This window comes from Phalacrocorax carbo, chromosome 12, assembly GCF_963921805.1.
Source record: "Phalacrocorax carbo chromosome 12, bPhaCar2.1, whole genome shotgun sequence".
Classification (NCBI taxonomy): domain Eukaryota; kingdom Metazoa; phylum Chordata; class Aves; order Suliformes; family Phalacrocoracidae; genus Phalacrocorax; species Phalacrocorax carbo.
In genome coordinates this window covers 20,526,432-20,551,454 of record NC_087524.1, presented here as the reverse complement: position 1 = coordinate 20,551,454, position 25,023 = coordinate 20,526,432, and the positions used below count along the sequence as shown (strand labels likewise).

The window sequence follows — 25,023 nt, the reverse complement described above, 5'->3', positions numbered from 1 at the left end:
AAATCTGTGTGCCATTATGGTAAAGAAGAGAAATACAATTCTCAGACGTGTTACATTTTAAGTTAGGCTTTCCGTACCAATATTGACAGATAAGAGGAGCTGAAAAGATTAACACCTAGTAGTAGCAAACGGGATTTCACAGAAGTGAAATTGCTCTTCTCTGCCTACAGGGGTATCCTCACCTTACCTGCCTCCTCCCTTGGCATCTGGCTCCCAAATCACAGCCGCACTCCGCCCGGACAGATGCAAGGACGGGGTCTGGGGGAGCACAGCTCCTGTAGATGCACACGTTGCAACTTTCGCTCAGACGTTAGAATAGGATTCACCAGAAGAAGGAGAAACCCCATTATTTCCATTACAGAGCCACAAAACCAGAAGCACAGCGAGCAGGTGCGATTTCCACAGGGCGCCATGTGAGACCGTCGCAGAGCTGCGAGCAGAGCTCCGCCGCCCACCGAATTTCAACCGCTGCAGAGTCCAGGCTTCCAGCCTCCACCTCTCCCGCGGGGACAGACGGGAACACCACCACCATTATCCTACAGGAACCGTCTACTAGGAAGTTTTCTCTTTGTCTTACTCATATGTAGGTGGTCTCTCCCGCTGGCAATCTTACATGGACCACAATTTCTTCAGCTTGTTATATTTTATAAAATGTGTGTGAGGTTTGCCAGGAGCAGAGGAGAAACTCAGAAACGCTTCCTTTTAGACAATGAAAAGCAAGAAGTTCAGGTTTATATATTTTCTCACAGGCACTATGGCCTCCCATACATAAATACCTACAGATATTTAGAGAAGTAGCCATATCTATATTTCATAAGGAGACACCACCAAGGAACACAGACCTATTTAGCACTCTTCATTTAATGCAAGGAAACAGGGAAGGACTCAGCTGCAGAACCTGAAAATGATAATATGTGGGTTGCGTCTCCAAGAATGACACAATTCTTCCCCCTAACGTTATTAAATTTGGATTTTATTTCTTCTTAAGCACAGAGTAACTAAGAATACTTTGGGGGATTCTTTCAGACAACCTATTGCTAAACAACGTACGGTATGAAGGAGAGCTTCAAAGCTCAAAGATACTTCATGAAAAGAATATTAAATCAATCTATAACATGCAATCTAGGCAAAAAGAGCTGAACATTTCTATTGTGGAAAACTAAATTAATTAAAACTCTTTTTTTATTACTGTTTGGAATGATGACCAAGAAGTTCAACATAATATGCTCCAACAGGATGCTACCGATACATAGGTCTCTATCCTTTTCCTACTGCAGCAATCAGCATACCTGAACTCAGCAGGAACCCAACACCAGCAGGACGAAAGGAAACTATCCACTAGGTTAAGGACAAACTGGGCTTTTTTTCTGATTTGGGACCAGTCACAACATTCAACAGCACAAATGGAAACACGGAACTCCGGGTAGGAGCGCAACAGAGCCTGTGTGGGACCGCAAAGCCCGAGCTACGCAATCCTCTCTCAGACCCAGTTTTTGGGTACGTGGAGGGACACCTCAGCCTCGCCGTTAAGGCCAAAGGAGGCTTCGTTTCACGAGCGGAGGCAGCATGGAAAAATAAAGCAGGAGATGTCATGAGGACAACAGCACTTACTCAGCCAGGGGCACAGGGCAACGGGAGGCGATTTCTGCTTTCAACCCTTCCCGACAATTCTCAGGGTAAAAATAAAGAGTAAATGGAAGCAGTGCTAACTCATGTGAATAAAAAGAATTCATTCAAAAAGCATTAAACTGAAATACATTTCTTTTAAAAAAATATTTGGACTACATGAAAAGCATGATGACTTAAAGAACTAATCGGTTGGAATAATTAACATTTGAAAAGGCTATTTTTAGAAAGCCGGACCACAGAACTGACGCAAGCAACCGGCGAGCACATGCGCATACGTGTTTTTGAAGTAATTAAACCAGGTTTTGACCACAGGACTTTCTTCTGCATGCATGCAGATATTCGTCTTTACCTTTAAATTCAGTTAATTCTGTTTATTTCAAATGAGTAACATATACTTGGAAGTTAAAACCCAAACTTTTCCATGGAAAAGCCAAGATGTGGGACTCGATTTCCCAGCTCCCGAAGGACAGAGCTCCTCCGCTTGCAGTGACCACCCGGTGACCGCCAGGTATCCCAACCCAAACGCAGCACCCCACGGCTGCATAGTGCTCCCCTGCCACTAGTGAGCCCGGCCCGGCGGCAATAAGCACAGGGCCAAGAGGGAATATTTGCTCATAAAGCAATACTGGTTCCAGATGACGCTAATCCAGGTTTATCTGTGCTTGCAGGCCAACAAAAAACCACCGAAAGCATTTTAGGGGAATACCTTCTGTATTGAACAACTCACTATGATTAAGGCGCAAAACATGTTTTGATAATTTTCCCTCTGATACCCAACACACTCAATATATTCAGGTAATAACAAAGCATTTTTAAGTGCTGGTTTTCCACCACTGAAATAAATTTCGATTTATAATTGAATTTCATTCTCCTTCCAACACTGTCTTGGCAGAAATCATACGGGAAAAAAGTAAATCCCCTCACAAATAAAGAATCATTTATCATTTTCTAACACAATAACACTTAAACATTAAGAATAGGATTAGATGTATATTCAACTATGTAATTGCCTTCACATACGTACAGCCCATGCGTGTGGTTAACAAAAGCAACTTAGGTCGAGAGATCTTTTTAAATTACATATCCACACCTAAATGAGAATTAATCTCGCTTTGAAAAAGCAATTAAAATTAAATCCAAAACAAGATTAAAATCGGTGACTTAAAACATTCCAAAGTAAAACAAAATCCACTCCTCTGGCCGCAGCAGAGGATGAGGCGTGGGGCCGGCCAGCCCGGCGAGGGGAGGCCACGCTCCCGCGAAGGCGGAGGGACGGGGCTGGTTTGCTCCCCAGTGCCCGGCTCCTGCAGGCTGCCTCCTTCCCACGCCGCCCCGGGCCAGCGCACGCCAACATCCCGTGGGGCGCGCTCCCCCTTTTTCCCTCCCAAACTGCCAGCTGAGCCGTAGCAACGGGACTAAGTGGAATCTCTTTTACATTTTCTGATGTTTCGCTCCTTGCCCGGGCTCACCTGGGATTTCACACCCCAGTCCTGGAAGCCTAGGACTACTCGGCCAAGGTGGAGGACATTCAAACCAGTACAACTGATGCAAAGCAAAAGCTTTGATATATTCAAAATACGTAAGAAATATTAAGAACGAACAAGCAAAACTAAAACCAGTGCACAGGCTAAAGCAAAAGCTATATGGAATGAACGTCATTTAGCAACGTGCCGCCCTTGCCATCTTTAGTTACTCCTCAGTCATTTAATTAAAATTTTCATGATAATCCACATATTGTTGCCCTTGTAGCCAAGAAGGCCAACAATATTCCGGGCTGCATTAAAAGGAGTGCGGCCAGAGGATCGAGGGAGGTTCTCTTCCCCCTCTGCTCTGCCCCAGTGAGGCAACATCTGGAGTGCTGCGTCCAGTTTTGGGCTCCCCAGTTCAAAAAGGACAGGGAAGAAAGATGACCCACTTAAATATGAGGAAAACCCCTTCCCTGTGCGGGTGCCAGAGCAGGGGCACAGGCTGCCCAGAGAGGCTGTGGGGTCCCTTCCCTGGAGACATTCACCCCCCGCCTGGACGCGGCCCTGTGCCCCTGCTCTGGGGGTGCCTGCTCCAGCAGGGGTGGGACGGGGTGAGATCCAGGGGGCCCTGCCAACCCCTGCCATTCTGTGATTCTGGGATTCTGTGATTTATGCACATAACACTTCTTAATATGGCTATGATAGGGCAAGAAAGCTGAGGGCAGAAAAAAAATAGTACTTTTTTATACCACAGACTGCAAGATGTCACAGGTCAATATAGCCAGCAGTGTTACGGTGCCCTGCGCCATCTGAGCACCCCACTCACTTCTGCTCGGGACAAAGGAGATGGAAACCAGGCCAAAGACGGGCTGAGGCTTTCTATTTTTAGACTTGTGTTTGAGTCCAGTTCAATTTTATTTCTCATATATATTCATGCAGCATCACTGAAAACTGTGGGTCTGCTTCTCTTCCCTTCTTTGCTGCTCTGCACGCTCCCCGATCCCAGCGGATTCAGCTCAGGATCAACAGCTCTGTGTACCTCCCACCAACGCTGCCAGTATTTTTGCCATTAAGCCCATGAAAGAAAAGCTGGAAGTCAGAACTGATACACTTGGAGCAAGGCTAAGACAGCTCAGATGTTCAAACGGGGGGGGGGGGGGGGAACCAAAACAAAAAAATCTGCGGATAAAAGCACTGAGCCTGAAAATGTCAAAGAGGAAAGTTTGAGGACTACCTCCTTACGAAAGCCAGCAAAATGGAGACCGGGGAAAGCACCACTGAAAGCAGAGCAAGACGTTCTTAGTGGAAGAGTTTCTCTACCAAGATGGAAAACATATTAAAAGTCGGAAGATGCGTTTATCTCATGCACATGTATGCAGCTGTCCAGTCCCCGAGCCCAAAGACAAAAATTAGCTTTCGTTTGGAACATTTTTTGCTATGCTGAATGCTAAGAAGTCGCTTCATACTGCCACAGAAATCCCAAGGGATCCAGAGAAAGACTTAACCACAAAACATACTTTCCCTGCCTTTACATGCTCAGATCTGTGCAAAACATTGCACGGCCTTCACTAGCTCAAAACAAACGCAAGCTTATTTTTTCTTCAGATCTCTTTTAAATAATTCTTAAAAGGTAAATTACAAACAGGATCAGCAAAATTATCCCACTCAAGCGTGTACACATAAAAAAGACTCATCTATTGAAACCCCTCCATTCTCAAATCACAAACGTGCCCGCTTCAGTCCTACCAAACCCTGGATTATTTTGGAAAGCTTGAACCACATTAGTGTTTGGATGTCACTAATATTTTTGAAGCAGATTAACTTATTTCTTTGCAAAGAACAATCCTGAAAGCACAGACGGCCACTAAAGCTGTGGGCGTGGGAGGACGGCTGCACAGGGGCAGTACTGTGAAATCTTCACTCCCGTATTTGAATCCCAGGGTTTATCCAAATTAACCATGAATCATTATAGGAAGCGAGGGTAACTTTGTTATTTTCCTGAGAAAAGCTCTTGGGTTTTGTGTTTCACTGTTCAATTTGGTATATCGACATAACCAATTTCTTCGCGATACAGATATGAGCATGTTTACTGCCTATTGTCCTTTCCAATATTTAAAAATAATAGAACTACAATAACATTAAACTATCATAGAATACAAATATGGCACTATATTTCCGTATGATACAATATTACTTAGATATACTAAAAATCTGGAAAACAGGAGAAGAGAAAATACCTGAGCAATCTCAAATATCCCAATTAACCCAAGGGCTCATCTTTAGGTCTCAAAACAGGAGTGCAATGTTTTATTCCTTGAATGCAATACTCTATTATTTATACTCGAATGCAATAGTATCATGATTTTGAAAGTATTTTTCCTGACATAATGTCCATTCATTTAATACCATCAGAACTACTTCCTTTTGGGGCATAACATTTTAAACCACAGCAGAAAAATAAACCAACCCCGAGTTATGGCGGAGCCCACAACACTCAGCCCACACTTGACAAAAGTAAGTCTTGAAAACACTAAGGAACTTCTATTGGTAAGGCTGAAAATTACTCAGTATCTGTTGAGGAGGCAAATGCAAGGATTAAAAAAATAATAATAATTTTTAAAAAGCGCTTTAAAAATACCTCAGGAAAATTACTTAAAGCAAGACAAAACACCTTTCAGGGCTAAGGAAGCAGACCTGATTAAGTCTATTCCTGTGAGTAACTGTGAGGTGTAGGGACAATTTCTGCGTAGAGTAGAAACCTTACCCAAAGTCATTAACTGGTAGGTAGGAATGAATATGTCTGCAATACAAGTCAAGCGATAAATATGCATAAATAAAAGGAAAATACTCATTACATCCTTGTGAACTAGTGAAACTTTTTTGGTTTTGTTCCTTATTACATGGAAGAATTAACATGTACGAGTGTTCTGCTTTTTCCAGTTACTGGGGTATTCCTGGCCAAGGGTCTTCACCTTGTAAATTTTGCCAGTAACACCTAAAATTATTAAGTTTTCATTAAAAAAAAGCACCCAAAAAACCCCAAAACCAAAGCCAAAAGAAACTTCCAAGTTCAACTTTTGAATTAAAATATTATGAAAAACATCACATCATAAATTCTCGCTAAACGAGCCCTACGGAATACAGTGACACGAGCAAGGGATACGCTCCTTCACTAATTGATTTGCCTGAGGAACCCACAGAAACACCTGCAAAAAGCACAGAGATCTGTGAAAATACAAAAGAAGCCCCAAAAGAAAACCCCCCCCTCCGCGGGACGGGGGGGATGCTGCAGCCCCTCGCAGAGCGGGCACGGGTACTCAGTGCCACGCCAGAACTCTGTGGACCATTCGCCACCTCTGCCCACAGACCCTGCCTGGGGGCCAGGGCTGCACCCACCTCCCGCTTGCGGCGGCTGCTGGGCTTCTCCCGCCTTCGCCCAGCCCAGCGCACGCACCTCGCTCCTCCCGGGCAGCGGGTCTAGTGATGGGCTTTGCCAAAAGAGTGACCGGCACCCCTCTGATTTAAAGCATGTGCTAATTATCCTCCTCAACTGCTGCCCAGTATTAATATTTAAAGTACTGAACTTCTTTAAAAATTGAAGAAAATCAAAATGTGGTGCTACTTTTAATGCTTTTTAATATAGTATCCTGGAGATCATGTTTTATAAAGGACATTTTTATTGCACTGTATTCTGAAGAGCCACAGACCTAGGATTAAGAAAGACTTCACTTAGCCTATGCTGCCAATTGTAAACTCATTTAATGGCATTATCAGGCTTCCCATATTTATCATCAGACTGCTGCATAACACAATGTACTTAAATATTTTGTGCTTTTAGGATTTTCAGACTTTCAAAAATAACTTCTTATATTCCTTTCCTAAGGTAAAACTTAGTCACATACATTTTAATACATAAAAGAATTAAGTCTTGGTACAGTCAATCATAAACTGAGCATAGCCTTATTTGCAAATGATTAAGTTCCTGGGTTATTCTATTTTTAAAAAAAAAAAAATAAAAAATTAGCTGGAGCACTGGCACTACTCAAAGCTTAACATATTATTTTTCTATACAAATATTTGACATCAGTACTAGGAAGAATATAAATATGAATGTTCTGCTCAGCCTAAGTTCTTTCAGGTCTTCCACTGTGATGAGCTACTATCATCAGATACTGTATTTCCAAAGTGAGGTTTCCAACAGTTTCCATCCATTTTTGGATTAAAAAACCAAAAAAAGTTACTGTTTTGGTTTGATTTTTTACAAAATGTGGGATTATGGAAGTGCGTCACTATGCGAGTTTGCAAGCCACATGATGACACGGACGCTTAAACTACTGTTTTTAAGAAATATACAGTGTATATAAAAGTATGTTTAAATAAATCCCAAATAAGAGCCTGCTGTTTAACTATTCATTCTGCAATAACAAATTGTGTGAGAAAGGCCATATTGGCCAAGACCATGCAGAAGTTTTGCCTTCCCGGAGCAGCAAATGGGCTGGGAAACTCTCTTTTTTCAAATTTTGTAACACTTTTTAACATTCACGGTGGCCATCACATTCATACCACATGACCTTTCCAACATGCCCCTCATTAAACATGGGAGGAGAAGCTCTTAATTGCGAGCATACGGCTAAAGGCTTGGGGAGCCCACGATGCTGCAGCCTGCCTCTTTATATCCATTTTCTGTCACTGGCGTCATTCTTCTGCCATGTGTTGAAACTACCGAGGGCAATTATATTTTGGTGCCTGCACAGGGATTTTGGAAACTACGCTAAGAGTTCATTTCTGAGCACTGCGGCCAAAATACTTCATTTTGTTTTAGACTCAGAGCATTGGCAGAAACGGGGCGGGCAACTCACTTCTGACTATTTGCACTGCTCACTTTTTCCTCTCTTACATAATTTTGTATGATTTGCATTTTTCACTTGTTTCATACATTTTATTTTCGCTTGTTTTTTTCCGTTAAGTATTATGCATTAGCACCGGACTGCTGCCTGCGCTTCTAACTTTAAGGCAACATGTAAAAGCACATAAAAGCCTGTATTTTTATGCTATATTCAAGTTTTAAATAGTTCAATATTTCAATCGAGAAAACCTTGCTGAAGGTTTGGGAGTTTACATTACCCTATAACATTTAATGGTTCTCCAGTTTGACAGAAAAGTTGCATCAAATCCTCCTTCTAATGAAATCGATGCTGTATAAATAATGTATTATTCCACCAAAGAGCAAATACGAAGCAGACAAAAGTATCCCCATTATTTGCTACATTTGCCTTTCTTTTGTCTGTAACTTGAATTCTAAGAAGGAATTCATGCTCATCCCAGATTTCCTTAGGTGCTTACATCTGAAACCGTTTGTTTGAAGGCAATCAAAAGTATGATCAGATTTTTTATTTTTTAAACAGGGCAGTATTTCTCTCTTTGCCATAAAGCGGTTGGAAATACATCCCTGGGATTTGAAAAGGTAATAAAATAAACAAAACAAAATATTTAAACAGTTGGCATAATATTCCTTTAAAAATTTTTACCCACACTTACAGTTTCTTGAGACATCTTAATAAGAGTGTAATTTCACATTTGCTCTTACTGAACAAATCAAACATGGTGATTTATTATTCAGATGAGCACAAAGGATTTCTGAAATGCAAAAAGAAGGTCTATAAAAGCACAAATCATCAGTAATGACGACAAGCTAAACTGCCTTTCAAATATGAACAAAATGCAGCCATTTAGGGTATCATACATCATGGTCTCCCAGACCCTCATTTATTTCCTAACTGTACTGTCTGCATGATAATTTAACCAGTGCAGAATTCTGTATCTACCGAGAACATCTTTATTAGGCGGGTGATTCCACAGCTTGTACACACCGTAAGAGACTAGTCCGTAATCCCCATCCTTCGAATAAGAAACAAGCGTTTTCCAAGCATCAGTTTAGTTCCCTTCCCAAAACCATTTAGATACTGCAAATGAACTTTTCTGAACTATAAACGCGGTGAAAATAGGCAAAAAGCCTGCTGTCCCAATAAAATCAGGCCTTCTTTCTTGGTATGAATGATAAACTAACATCCACAGCAATTTGGATTCTTAATGAGACAGCAGTCAACTGGAACGACAGATCTCAGCTTTAGCTGCTAAGACCTGCTGTTATATTTTTCTTGCAATAATCTGTATAAAGGGAAATTGAGAGGTCTAAATCCTGCTCATACTTACACCAACAAAGTACAGAAATATCATAGCTAATGAGGTTACTCAGCATTCTCCTTCTTAGAGCAGAAACCCCATAAATAGCAGTTCACTTAATCAGCTATTTAATATTTTAGCTGCACGCAGGTATTATGGGTATTATACACATAATCTTAAATCCACTTTATCTTTAAAATGTTCCTCCAAGTTAACAGATGTGCAATTACTCGCACTTTACAGATAAAGAACAGACATAAGCACAGCCTCAAATGAATTGTCCAAGCTCATGGAAAAAACTTATCGTGGAGCGAGACACTAAATTAGATCTCTCAAATTTCTGCCTAACATGACTCTGAAAGACCTTATTTCTTTGTCATCACTGCCAAATAGATCATATCCTTCCTCAAAGCACAGCGCACCTCTAAGGATTTGATTGCATGAGGACCTGTTTGAAATTCAAGCCAAGTTTGCATTCTCCTCAGCTGGAGGAGAGGCGCATATTTAACATTCCTCCATTTTTCCTCCAATGGCAGGTTCACGTAAATAAATAAATAACAGATTTAGCGCAGAAAGCCAGGCAGCTATCATAGAAAGGCATGAAAACAATGACCTATTTAATGTGAATGAAGACCCAGCAATGTGAATACACTTGCTTTTAGCAAAGATACAGCGATAGCATTGGTCCCAAATGACCTCAGAGAGAAAAGGCACAACATTGTCCACAACAACATGTTTCAAATCAAGTAAACTTCACTCTACTTTTAAATAAAAAGGAGGCGGTAGGGTTCTGTGACAAATTAGGCTAGTCCTAAACAATTACGCATATCCCTCATAACCTAGCTCAGGTATTTAGTGTCAGCACTTAAATTATCCCTCCCAATAAAAGTTACTTAATCCATATCCAGTAGCAGGCCCTGCAGGAAACGCTCCCCTGAGACCGAGCCCATGCCAGCAGCTCGGCGTAGCGGCCCTTCCCTTCGGCGGGGGTCGCTCAAGGCAGGCGCCATCGCCAGCGCGGCATTCACCCCATCCATGTGGCACCAGCGCCTTCCTTGGCTTTCCCTACTGACAGGACCCTAAATTCACCCCCGAACCTGCACCTCAGTGTAGGGTACGCGTTCAATACTAGGGTAAGTTTAAATACCAGCTTTCATGCTGATTTTGAAAATGACTTTGGTGTCGGTTATCATCCTCCCCATGTTGGCGACAGCTAAAACACCCGGCAGGTAACTCAAGCTCTGGCTGGCACATGCTATTTCCTAAGCGGGATTGGAGCTTGTTTCCTCAAGGACCGACAAGAACTTCATAGACCGTTCCAGAAAATTACATTTTAGCATTACAGCGTAGGACCCGCACGTTCTAGCGGAGCATAATCATACAAAACACCTGCTCAACACACCCGTCTCCCACGGGCACAGCCTCCACCGCGAGCGCTCCTCTAGCCAAAACCCCTGCAGCTGTAATGAGGAGGAGGAGGAAGACGTGCCCTGGCGCTGCCAGCCAGGAGGGCAGGGGCTGGCATTGCCATGCCAGCACAGTACCAGCACCTCAGTCGTTCAGCTGTGCCCTGTGTCCTCATGCTCTCCCAGAAGCTGAATATATATATAAAAAAAACAGAATAAAGCAAAGCCTGAATTCCGCCTTACCAAGCTGTGCAAGTAGATTAACGTTTATAAATACGCAGAGATGCCCAAATTCAGGATGAAATTAGCAGCATGGAAGAATGACCCCTTACTGTACTAGTTCTCTTCTCTCCACAGAGATACCGCTACGGAAGTATATTTTACTGCTCTCAAATACAACCTGATGATTTTATCCCTCGCTCTAGAAGTCCAAGGCAGGACTTCCATCCGCCCACCCGTATGTGTTACGGCAATGAGGCCCCACAGGCCTGAGCAGCACTCGCTCCTCCTCGGCAAACACCTGATGAAGGTGGCAATCTGGCAAGGTAGGACACTCTGTCAGAGAGCAATAAATTTGTCATCTAAAAAAATAACAATAAATTATCTCTTTTCGTATCTTTCCAGGTTGTAGTCAGACCTCTCTCTCTCTCAAGCATCATTTTGACACTACGTCTCATTATGCAACCCTCGTGCTCAGCATTTTTTAAAGGATGAAAAATTGGCAAATGGGATGATGAAGCGTTTCTGTTTTCCCCGTGTATTTACTCCTTTACACTTGTACAGTAACATTGTCGTGGTTTAACCTGGCAGGCGGCTAAACGCTGCACAGCCACTCGCTCACTCCCCGCCCCCAGTGGGATGGGGGAGATATTCAGGGGGGGAAGTAAAACTCGTGGGTTGAGTTTAATAGGACAGAAAAGGAAGGGAAAAGAATAATAATGATGATATTAATAATGATGATCATAAAAGAATACACAAAATAAGTGAGGCACAATGCGATTGCTCACCACCCACCAACTGATGCCCGGCCAGCTCCCGAGCAGCAATTGCTGCCCCCAGCCAGCTTTTCCCCAGCTCTATATGCTGAGCACGATGCCATATGGTGTGGGACATCCCTGGGGTCAGTTGGGGTCACTGTCCCGGCCATGTCACCTCCCAACCCCTTGTGCCCCCCAGCCCACTCGCTGGTGGGGTGAGGAGCAGAAAAGGCCTTGACTCCATGTATGTCCTGCTCAGCAATAACTAAATCATCCCTGGGTTATCAACATTATCCTAAGCCCAAAGCACACCACTGTACCAGCTACTAGAAAGAAAATTAACTCTAAGCCAGCCAAAACCAGGACAAACACAAAGCACAATAATCAGGAAATGTGTTATTTTTCACAATGATTCAAAATATCCCTGTATACGCCAGCAGCATCAGCAGTTACATGTGTGCAGGACAAGCAGGAACCTGGTCCACAACTGGTAAGTCCGTTGTGATTCTCTAAAAACCTACAGAAAAAAACGCTGTACAGTTGCCTACCTTTATGCATGGGGCATATGCATAGTGCCGTGCAAGAATAATCAGCCCTGGGACAACAGCCTCTAAATATGGAGAAGGTAAGGATGTTGTTTCAAATGCTGCTTCTGTCAGAGGGCTTTTCCTTTCAAGTCGCTAAGGTTATCTAGCAATAGTATTTTATTCTAGCAATCGCGGTCTGCACGTCCTGGGATGTACTCTGCACGGCTCACATCTTCAGCTTGTAAAAAAGTAACAGCAATCTACTACCACTGGTCTATTTGCTTCTGTCGAAGTAGCATACATATTCAAAACGTGGTCACCACACCATGTAGTTTTACCCGTGTCTGTACAACGGCTGCAGCTAAGAACAAATTTATTCTGGTATAGAGAAAACCACAGAGGTCCTGGACTACAGCGAGTCAGCGCTGCTGAAAACAAAAGGAGGGAAAGAAAAAACAGCGTGGTGTTTGTTGTTGTATCAACATTCTCTCGTAAGAAACCCAGAGAGATCTGAAACAGCGACCGAAACCGTGCCACCAGCTGACTCCTGTGGTGCGGCTGCGGGGAGCGTGCAGCCCCCACCCCAGGGCAGAGCGGCCCCATGGCAGAGCCGGAGGCCATGCACGAGGCAGGCCCTTGGGCACCCCCTCTCAGGGGTCGGCAGGGAACCTGCGAAGGTAAGGCACGGAGGGAGGAAGGCAAGCAGAATACCTGGACAGGTAGCAGACAGGGAGAGCAACTTAGCTGCCCTCTGCCGACTGTCTGATTTGTTGAAAACTCCTCTGCTCCAGTCCTGCACAGCTAAACTGCAATTTAACAGGCGAGGATTTCTGTGAATTCATCTCCACGCTTCCACACTGACGTTTACATGACAGCCGGGTCCGTAAGGATTTCTTTACCCACTGTCAGGCTCTATCAGCAGAGCCCCACGCAAAGATAGCAAAGCTGGCACAAATGAGGTGCTCCGGCCGCCGCCGCAGCAGCGTGCGTTCGTTGGTGCAATGGTCTGCTCCAGCTAATTAACTCTAAAAAGATGTCCAGGACTTGAGCCAGTATTTCTGCTGCATCGTGCTATGTAGAGGTCCTAACGTGCTTAGCTCGGGTGTCTCTCCCTGCTGCGGCGTGGCGCGGTGCACGTTCAGCCTGGGCAGCAGCGGGGCGGTTCGTGCTAGGGCTCGTCCGGCCGGTCTCATCTGCCGCTTCAAATCTGGGGTCCCTTCAGTAAATCCAAAGATCAATAATCCTCATCAACGCTACCGGTGGCGAAGATAGTGCCACTATAGACAAACCCCGTGTCCGCGCCTGGTGGCAACGGGCTAAGGGAGCTTCATGATGTGGTGAAAAAACATTTATTAAACAGCAGTACTACTGAAATCCTCAAAAGGAAAGGGGACTGACCCCACCGCTCTCAACTCGGATGAATTCTCGTGCCTCTCATGACATCTTCTGTCTGTCAGATGGGTCTGATTAAATACACATGACCCATTTAATTTCTAACTTTTTTTTAATGAAAAACACCTCTGAAAAGCCCTGTGTAAAATGATACAGCGGTTCGAGAGAAAAGGGGGAAAGCCGGGATTTAAGTTCCACGAACACTACCGTGCTCATCAAGCCCTGCCGCGCTGTCAGACCGCTTCGCTTTTAACTCGCTCCCGTTTTATTCGAGGTTTAAAAGCGAACTGGAGCATCTATTCACTCGGTCTCTTACAACGCTTTTCCTCCACATAAAACGCGGCCATGTAGCTTTAAACAAGCACTTTGGTGAAATCCCAAATGCACCAGCATCGCCCACTCTGCGTCTGCTCCAGCGCCTCTGGTTTAAGGAGCGCGGCTGGAAAACCGGGGCGCTTCGCGATGGCCAGCGATACGCGTATTGCTTTCAGACAGATCTGCTGCCGCTGAATTCACAGGTAGAGGAAGAGGAGGAATAACCGCAGGTTTTCGCGTCAGGCAGCGGCGTTGCACAACCCGTCCGTGTGTGTGTGAGAGAGAGTGCCCCCCCCCACCCCCTTTGCCCGCCAACCCGCCCTCTCAGCCCCGCTGCTCGCACCTCCCGCGGCCGGGCCCCCCCGCTCCCCCTGCCCGGCCCGGGGGTCGCCCCCCGCTTCCCTCCCTCCCTCCCTTCATCCCTCCCTCCCCTCCCTCCGCCGAGGCGGCTCCCGCCGCCGGCCCGGCCCCCGGCTCCTCCCCTCCCGCCCCGCCGCCCCGGCCCGCTCCCGCCCGGCTGGGGGACGCCCGCCGGTCCCGCTCAACAAGTTCCCCCCTTCCCTCCCTCCCTCCGTCCCCTCCCGCCGCCGCCCCGCGGCGGGGACCCGGCCGAGAGGCCCCCCCCGGCCGCCGCAGCCGATGAGGGCAGCGGGGGAGCGGGCGGCGGCGGCGGCTGCCTCTAGCGAGCGCTCGGGAGAGCGGCGGCGTGGCGGGCGGCAGATGCGCGACCGGCGGGGACCTTCCGACGGCCAGCTCGCCCCGGCGGAGGGCGGGAGGGGGATGCACGGCGAGGGGAGCGCACACACCGCCGCTTCTGCCTGAGGAGGCACAAGGTAAGCCCGCCGCCGCCGCCCTCCCCCCGAGCCCCGCCGCTGCCCCCGGCTCTCCCCGCGCCCCCGCGGGGCTCTGCCTCGCCTCCCGCCTCCCGCCCCCCGCCGGGACTCCCGAAAAACCCCCGTTCCCTGGTTTTCCCGGTGAAAAACTTCGTAGGGATGAGGATGAGGCTGAGCGCCGGCGGGGGCGTTATGCAATAGCCTCCCTGCCTGCCTGGGAACAGCTATTGCATCCAATAACTTTCCTGACAGATAAGGAGAGAATATCGCTATGCCCGTGCAAACCGCTACTTTCTTCTAGAAAAATACCGTTTCTCCTCATGCTGCCTGGCAGGGGAGGGGTGTAGCCGGGGGGGGGGGGGGGGGGGGGGGGGGTTGGGAAGGTGCACCGAGTGCTTTAGTTTTTCGGCTGATGGATCGCGAGGAACTACCACCGCTTATTAACTTCAGCGCTGGGAAGTCCAACCGCGGTCCTAATGAAGTCTCCGTGCAACATGGCAACGGAGGAACGTTTGGCCGTGTTCCTCCGGTAACTTGCAGCGTAGCACTTCATTAAAACCCAAACAAAACCCCAAAACCCCTCGTCAGGGGCTGAAGCTGCTGCTATTCGGTGAGCGGTTGGTATTGAGAAGCAGCGGTTCCCCCGATTTAATACACTGTTCCACACCCCCCCGCGTCCCCCGTCACCATCATCAAGCACATTGACATCGGAGATGCCGTGAAAACGCAGTAGGCAAATGGGACAAAAGGGAGCGTGGATCCAGCACCAAAGTCATAGTCCTGCACCTTGCAAGGCTTCCAGAGCTTCCCGCTGTGCATTTCCATCTTGCTTTTCCTATTGCTAGTAAAAATCCTCTCCCGTGACCTCAACGTCTCCACTTAACGCATGTTTACACAGAGTTACAGCAGCGAGGGGGACGCAGGACTGCAGTTAGCTTGGCTCTCTTGGGGGGAGGCTGGGGGGGGGTGCAGCGAGCCCTGGCAAAACAGGGACCCCTCCTGTAATGCCGAGCTATTCTCTGCTTATGTCACCCTCTCCCGAGGGCTCTGTCCCAAAGGAGCTGTGCCCCCCTCTCTGCCACCAGCTGGAACAGGCGATGGAGCAGTTTCGTTTGACCTTGTATGTCTAAGCAGCTAAAACCCCACACGAATATCACGGAGGAGAATTTAACTCATTAGGCTCTATGGTTGGGAAGTTTGGAAAGACCTGTTTTTCCGACCTCTGAGAATCATTTTTCTGCTGAATGCTGGAAAGCAATAAAAAACCAGTAACAGGTCATGTCTAATATAAACTGGGGATTTATTCTCTCCGCTGGAGTGTTTTATCGCGATTCCTGTTCATATTTACAGTGCCGTCAGGAATGCTGCATGTATCAAGGTTAAAATCTAGCTGCTAGATGGAAAAAGTACTAGCTAAAAAATAAATTAATTAAAAAAAATTCACATGCCTTGTAACTGCCCTAGCCATGTATGCAGAATAATTTTATGTAAAATTTCAAACAAATGTATCTATAGTAAAAATACGACAAGCATGGAGAGCAACATATTTCCTTACTTTTGGTGTGGAGCCTACTGGTGTTCTGCCAGTCTGCTCGTGCCTGCCTTTACTACAGTAATACTGTTCTCTTCAAGTACAAATAACAGTTCCAAGTTAAAAGCTCGATTCTTTTTTTCCCTAGCATTATGAATGCATATGAGCAGCTCATATGAAAATATCTCGGTGCTCAGATATTACTAAATTATCATCTGGAGGTTTATATTCTTCCAGACAGTGATGGCATATGGTCATTGATTTCAATACAAGTACATAATGTGTATTGCTAATCCAAATACTCATACTGAACAGTTGTAAAATAAAATTACTGCCCCGGAGTTTAAGGTGCTGTTGCATTTAAAGCATACTGCCTTCACGGAACGAGCTCACTGGGGAAGGCTGATACTAAATAAGATTTTTTTTTTTTTTTTTTTTTTTTTTTGCAAGGACATCATGATGCCCTTGATGAAAAACATGTGTTCTTTAGGACTCCATAATTATTAACAATGTATATTTTTAACAAGATGCTCAAAATAATTCTAATCTTGAATGAAATCAGTGCCTTTCCCCCAGATTGACACATAAAAAACCAGCCAGCCAAAAGCACCGCAAAAGAAAGTATTAGTTACTTATCAAGAGGGACAGCACTTAACATCCACTGCGCCCTTCTACTGATTAAGCTCACAAACCAGTAGCTCATAAGATCATCGCTGCGTTTTTTTTCCTAGTTAACTGTTTCACTGACAGAAGCATTTTTGCATAAGATGCACAGCATATAATTAATTTGGAGGCGGGGGGGTCGGGGGAGGAGAGTAGCTAAGTTGAATGGAGATTAACATATAGAAGGAAAATATGGCTAAGAAGCCCAAGAGCCTGCACAAGCGCCGAATCACAGAGCGTGCGTCGTCTCCCTGACATGCACTACCAGGGACCGAACACTATTGGTCACCACAACACACCCTTACGTTACTTGGAAATCCAAACTCAACAACAGAATGTACAAATGACAGTGAGATATTAGCACTGATGTTTTGTTTATCCTTTTCTGCAGGATTTAAAAGCAAATGTAGCAATACCGGTCCTCTGCAGTGACCGATGTGGTAGTGAAAGCCAGGGAAACCAACAGCTTGCCAAAAATCTATGCTAGACTATAAGGATACCCTCCTCAAAGGTAGTGAGCTGTGATACCTCCAGGCAGTTCCTCATCCAACCATAGTCATCTTGGACAGGGAGAACAGAGGATGTGTAGTCACATAATTCATGCATACTTGAGGAAATTACAGTAAATCTAGAATAGAATAGAATATGTTCTAGAATAGAACATAAAAAATTCACATGCTTGTTTAAACTAGCTATTAAAAAGGTCTTATATTCTGCTTTATGACAGACACTATCTAAAGAACTGCTGAAGATTTGTGCAAGATATTAAAAAACATGTAAGCAACAAATCCATTTTATAGCACAATACTCCCTTATATTTTTATTAATCAGTTTGCAAATTAAATAGGCTTTAAGGAAATGAGATCACGAGCATATTCTAAGGGAAAAAAAATTCTCGAGTGGTGAATTCAGTAGGAGTTCCATACTTAGCCTGAAAATCGGTGCTTGATTTTTTTCTCCTTAGAAAATACTGTACAACCTACGAGCAGACACAGGCACGACTCACTAGGTATTGACATTAAATTTTAAATTATTATTGACCGCACGGAATGTGATCAGAGCACTCTCTTATTTCAGTGGCACATCCCCACTTTGAAGTCTATTTAATACAATTTTACTACATTCGGGCAGAAAACAGCCTCTCTGCTGATCCCTTAATACTCTCAAAAATAGTTCAACTCGTTTCAGCGTTTGCACAGCACAGTGTCATGGTGATCAGTGCCTTAAAACTCACCTGCTTTCCAGATATACATGTAAGCACAAGTCTCATAGGCAAAGATAATTGGTTGTAAAAAGAGCAACTCAGTGATCAAACAGCAACTCTTGGTGTCCTCCTCTTTGCCTGGATTTTTCCCGTCAGTGGCAGAAAGACACCAGGCCTGGTTTTGCTCCAGTAATAGTTTTTCCAGCTAAATCCACCGATTTCAGTAAAGAGGGATGTAGAAGAGTAAGGGCCATTTTCAGAGTCTGAATTAAACAGAGTAGGATTTAAGAGCCCTGAGAGTAAAGGCCTCCAACTCCTACAGTCTTTGGGTGCAGATCTGAACTTCTTAATCTATCATTACAAGAGGAGATTTTTGTCCTTAGGGGAAAGCGCCGAAGCACTACCACATGCCAGATTCCCCAGTCCATGCGCATCGCTTATCATTTGGCCGCCTCAGACTCGGCCCGTATCAGAAAAGCGTGTTAAACATCTCACAAATGCTACGTAGTTATGGCCAAATATATCCGAGGCTGCAGCAAGTGAAAAAGGCGGGCTGGAGTAGCCGTTTGTAGCCAGCAGTATCCCTGCGCCACGGCGCGCTCACGGGCGTGCGATAAATCAACTGTATGGCTGAGCGCAGCCAAACTACCTGGGAATTCCTAATATTTTACACGAGACCTTAGTATTCACTTTCAGTGCACGAAACTACAACTAGTATAGTAATAATATTTGAATACTTAAGAAACCAAACAAACCAAGTATTCACCCATCATCCGGTACTTAATGTTCAGGAGAGCAGGATGGAGTTATCGGCCAGCGACACAGAAAAAGGAACATTTCACTAGAGGACAACAACAGCCTTAGATAAACTGTTCGCTGCACTGGCTTTTCCTGCAGGAACGCTCCCAGTTTGGTTTCTAAAACCTTCATTAACACCAGAGTTTTATTAAACAGGCTCAAAATGCAGTCATACAGTGGACCAAAGAGCATGTAAGCACACGGCTTTTGTACCTGATTTAACAAGATCTGCAGAAACAGGGTATGGCCGGGCACGCTGACTTCTTCACAGTAAATAAGCACTGTGGAAGCCCTCTGCAAACTGTTTGTTTCTGTAGGTGCTGTCTGCCTCAGCTGTACGGTCCTTTTTTCAGCATCAGTTTTTTTGTGCTGGAGAACGCTCTCTCCCGTATTGATTTCTGCTTGGACACGCTGCTCCTCTGGACACAAAGCTGAAGTCTTCTGCTCATCTCCACACAGACCCTTTTTAAAATTTTTTTTAGCAGTCTACACCAACTAAAGACTTTTTCCTCTGTCCGGATTTACTTTTACTTCCATTTTACCTGGTACGGACATTCCTTATTATTTGCACTGCAATCATACCGGCAAAATCCCAGCTTGAACTCATGTCTGTGACATCCATGGGGAAGAGAAGCAAGTGGTTTGTGTTATTTTTGCTGCCCATGATCGCTACAGCATGCTTGTAAATAAAGCCCACATAGTTACAAAATTAATCCCTCTTAAATACAAAAGCAAAGGAAGATCATTCCGTATGGTCTCAGTGAGGAGGAAGTGTCAAAAGCATACAAAGGTGGTTTTACTTGTTTTGTGCTCTTCCCCCCCTTCCTTACTTGATTTATACCTCCCCTTCCTCCCCTCTTCATTTTCTTTTAAACTCCAGGAAAAATAAAATGCGGACACCTAGTCAGAAATTCAGTAATACAAGAGACAGTCCTTCAGAACAAGTCATGGCCGCAGCACTTAAAGCTGTAGAGTCTTTACTGTACAGCCAAAAATGTACAGCCCAATTTCCAATCAGTTAAAAACTGTCATTTTGCATTTAGACCCAGCTTTGGCCAGAATTACAAGACCTGTACAACTTAAATACTTCCATCCCACTTCCAAAGTGACCTAATACACAAGACTAAGAAGTCTTGTTAAATTTCAGTGAGACACACAAAGCAACACACAGGTATGACAGCCCACCGCTGTGACCACAGCGAGGATGGATATAGCCAAACTGTATTTAGATGGGGTAGTTTGGGTATCGGTAATACCCAGCTTAACCACAGTAAGCCTGCATTGTGCTTCCCAGAAAATCACAGCAGCCAATGCTCATGCCAGAGTTGTGATGTTGTTGCTTGGAAAAAGTCTGAGGTCAAAGCTGGTGCAAGTTACACAGTCCAACCACGGTGTAAATGACTTAAAAACTGAAACGGAGGCTCTATGATGCTCAATACAAAAGCTCGTAAGCAGGTATGTAAATTTGGGACTGTATTTAAAGTTGGTAACGTGAAAAGTAGTTTTGGTCTGGTTAGTTACTTCCTGCTCTCCTTGGGAGAAGAAGGAAGAAGAGACAATTCAGTGAAATGACTCCTGTTTGTGTATTTATATATGAATAAGAAAAAGATCTGCAGCAATCCCAATCTCTCCTTCAAATCATTAGTAATTGATTGATTGTGCTCATTTTGTTATTATATTCATTATTCCCCCCTGCAAATACAATCAGAAATGAATGAGGAGATATCCACAAGTAAAGAAATTTAACTTGTGGATCAGTTTAATACATTTTTGTGTATCGAGGCTATCGGCAAATAAAACACAGCAATATCTCTAAGGAGCTGACAAAGAGACAGATAAAACATCCCAATGCTGAAGAGCGTAATTCTGCAGAAGTTATGCTTGAACTGCCAGTAACACCAATAACACTGATGCATTCTGTAGACTGAGCCTAAGTTGCTGAATCCAAGATGACCCTGTGTACTTTGGGTAGTCCTAGCTGAGCAAGTTGGTGAGAATAACATGTTATGTTCTTGCATTCACACTTTGTGATAGTGCAAAAGCTCAGAAAGCCACAATAAATGTGATGCAAATTGTCTGTCTGGTAGACAGTTCTGGTGCCTGGAGCGTTATCAGGCAATTCTGATTAATAATAGGGGAGTTCTCAGCTGTGATCCTGCAGCTTTGGACAAGCAGAGCCTGTAACTCGAACGGACAACAGGGGCATGTGAATATTTGTAAGAGGATCTCTAATTATTACTTTAATACACTTCCTAATCATCCATATCACAAATAACCATCCTAAAACACCATCACCAGAATGTTTCTTTTGAGATCTTACTCCACATTGTCCCAGGTGCACGAAACCTGGAAGCAATGTAGTCAACACCTCCACATCACCTTTGCACACTCTCTTTGCTTCCCTCTTCATCTCCGCAGTTCTTCCCACACCGAACCAAAAATGTTTTCCCCGGCGACCTGGAATGAGCCATTTGCACCAGTGCTACCCACCAACTCTGACCCTTCTCCCAGCGTCCTCACGTTTGAGGCTTTGGGAGTTGAGTTTTGGAGCATTTGCCCCAATGTTCAAATTTAAGACAACTTCCCCTCACATCAGACTTGGGCTCTTCCTTCACGTTACTTATTTCAAAAGCATCTTAGAACCAGCTTTTAAGAAAGAAGTTTTCAACATTAGGGACTATTATCCACTTGCAGTACAGCAATTAAAGCACAGCTTTTTGCTCTGCTAATAATACTCTTTTTGGGTAACTAAAGCTCATTTTTGTGCGAGCCTTTGCTATAGCAGAAGTCAAACTGATTTCTGCACTCCTTGTCTTTCACCAACATCAGCACGCGCAGGTCGAACCGTACGTGGTAATTTACAATTACAGCAGAGCCAGAACCTGCTTGAAACCAGAAACTGTTCACAAATGGGCTCCTCAAGAAGGTGAAAATTCCACCGCCTTTATTTCCTGGTGACGGCTGACAGCACTGGAGTGCAAAGACAAAACTCCTAGACTGGTGTTACTGACCAATTAATATCCTGCTAACAATGTCAGGTTTTAGACCTAAATTACCCAGCCGCGTTGTTTAGCGCCACTTCACACCCTCCCAAGGCTTGTCTGCCTGTAACCCTAATCCATGTAGAAAGAGCTGACAGCGTTCTGATGCCTTACAACCACTGACCTCAGGAGAGTCATTCATGTCTGTCATCTCCCATTTGCAGCGAGCTCTAGCACAGATTACAAAACACGTTTTCCATACAGTGAGATTACCTGCATTCCCGGGGGAACGCTCGCATCCGCATACCTTGCGCTGCGCCCAAGCTCGGCGCTGCGGTGCCCTTCCCTCACCTGCACAGTGCAAGTGAAGACGCAAGACCGAAGCGTGGAGCTGGAACCCACTTACCTCATTTCTCCTCTTTACCCTACCCAACATTCGAAAAGCTACGATGAAAAAGAAGATGAGCTGCGGTTGATGTAGATGCTTGCAGGCCGGACATGTTCTCAGCCCGCAGCACCCCAGTCGCTCACTCTGGAGGTCTGGCAGTTTTGCAAACCTGTTGGCCAAAGCTAAAGAACAGAACTGCTTTTTTTCCTGTCTTTTGGTGGTTGTTTTTCTTCTTGAACACCCACAAAAACTATCGATGTTTATTCAGGACAATTAAAAGTTAGTATTTGGCAATAATGCAAATAAAGAACTGTCTTTAAGCTCTTGTTTTTAACAGCTCACTATTTAAATTATTTAACAGAAAGTCCTGTAAAAATGAAAAAGCCTTCCAGTGAAAGTACGCTGGCTTTTGGACTCCTGGAAGACAGTACAGTATAAGCAGAACTATTTGTGATTCTCCTAGCAACACATCCTCAGCAGCATCCTTATGCTGCGAGTACCAGCTGTAACGCTGACAAAGAGTTGCACAGATTTACATGGCAAAATAATGCTAATAAACCTTTACTCAGATTTTCACAGTAGCAATAGCTGCATAGCACAGTGAGAAAAATAAGCATAATTCTTTTAACACTAATGTTATTTTTTCCGGTACGCTAAATCCTAGCGAATGTTTGACTTTATAACAAGACTATGAATTGACAGGGAGTATCTCTTGACATTACGTCTGTTCCAATATGAAGTTACTCAGCCCAAAAGATTCTATGCTGGTTTTAATGCAAGAGCAAACCTCCCTGTTAGTGTTACTAATAACTGCACAAAGATTTTTTGGGAAAAGTAACCCTTACTGTACAGAATTTTATCACATTGAATGGATTCCTTTTAATTTTATGCATGTAACAAGATAGGAAGCAAAAAAACCTAAGTATTGCTAAAATTTGTGTTCAGAACACGTAGTAGACCTGTCAAAATTATAGAAAATAGCATATAGCAGCTTGCGCATTCAGGGAAACTGTTTTGTTTTGTAAGGAAAATTTTAAATAGTTTATGCTACAATAGATTCCTGTTTTATCTAGAATTCTACGGGCTTATTAAATCATACATTTCATTTGTTGCTACTTAGTTCTAGAGCTAAAGCTCACAAGAGCATTTAAAGGCATTTATTATCTATCTTAGCCATTAGCTGGGATATTATTTTTATACATCATTTTTGCAGAGCCTACCAATGGATGGGAAGAAAAAAAAAAAGAACACATCAATTGCCATATGATCATGTTTATTCCAAAGGAAGACTTTCAAGGCAATTACGAATCTATCATATGTCATCGCTGAAATTAGACGATCGATAGATCCATTTTTTGAAATTGCACCAAGAGCCATCACAACTCCACCGGGCGTTCGCAGTTCACAGCGCAATGCGCGGCCTCTAATTAACGCATCCCAAAGCTGGTTTTTGCAGGAGAATGTAACTGAAAGCTAAAGGATCAGTCTAAGTCAGTAGACTTTGTCTCAGTCTGTGGAACCTCTTAATTCTTTCCCAGGAAAATATATCCCCCCCCTCCACAAACTGTGATTTTGCTAGGGCTCATCAGGAGCTTTCTTTCCTGGTACGCACAGCAATTACGTAGGTGAGAAATCCCCAAGCGTCTCCAGACCACATGCTGAAAAGCACCTATGCAGGCAAAAGGCAGTAGCACTGTGTAATTCATTGAAGTGGTGCAAACTTCTCAAAACAGGAGGTTTATAAGGCTAGGGCAATTCACCCTCTCCTTGATAACATACAGAATACATAAATGCAGCAATAAGAACGAATTCAGTATTGAGCAAGAAATAAGGAAGTTCAAGAGAGAGAAAAATCAAGTTCAATGCCTAAGGGTTTCAAAACAGATTTAAAAAATTACTAGTTTGACATTTACCAGCACCGCTAACTCTATTATTCTACATGAGCAATTCTGATCAAAGGAAGACAGACGGGTCCGCCCATCACTTTTGTATGTCAACAGATACATTTGGGGGGGGAGGCTAATAATAGTCATCAGTACTTTTTACACCACAAAATCTGGGCATACCAGTGCCCTTGAATTTTTCCGTAAGTCATATTTTATCCTCATACTTGTGTGTTGAAACTATAAAAAGGTTGTAACGTTGTTGCAGTGTTTCCTGTGCTGTAACGTGGGAAAAGTTTCTGCAAACAACTAATGATGAATAACTAAGATCATTCATATTTTCCAGCATTGTTACCAGTACAATGGTGTTTACTGGACATTGCTTACCAATACTTAGGATACTACTATATGGTTTTTAAGTTTGTATCATAACAACACGGTCGGTTAATCTTAACAATTGGATGCCTTTTAAAAGGCTGAAAATGTTCCTAGATTAATGAAGTCAAAATGTCTGAAAGTCGAAGAAATAACGTGATATTAGAAGCAGCCTATTTAACTCAAAACTAAGAAAAACATGTCAATTACATGTAAAATATCCTGAGGATGCTATCACTGGTTTGCAGGGCAGTTTGCACGATGGTATATTTAGAATTAACATGGAATAGGCTTCTATACTGTATTTACTCATATGAAGTAAATCCAAGTATCTTTCAAATGTCTGTTTTTAGCGAGAGAAGTGCATTACATTCAACATATACACTTACAAGATGACTTACAGGCATCAAATAGTTTTTGAAAACCAAATATGTGTTATTACATTTTATGATAATGTTTCGACATATAAAAA

General features: G+C 44.0%; 2 protein-coding genes across 4 annotated transcripts in view; one reads left to right on the top strand and one right to left on the bottom strand.

The window, feature by feature from the left end:
• The window catches only part of DOCK1 (dedicator of cytokinesis 1), a 316,638-nt gene that overhangs the window by 145,055 nt on the left and 146,560 nt on the right, over positions 1 to 25,023 (bottom strand). The gene's annotated exons all lie outside the window — the stretch shown is intronic.
• The window catches only part of INSYN2A (inhibitory synaptic factor 2A), a 49,975-nt gene continuing 39,336 nt past the window's right edge, over positions 14,385 to 25,023 (top strand). For both annotated transcript variants that reach the window (XM_064464380.1, XM_064464381.1), the window contains exon 1: positions 14,385 to 14,728. The gene's annotated coding sequence lies outside the window, so the exon portion shown is untranslated. The remainder of the gene's footprint in view (positions 14,729 to 25,023) is intronic.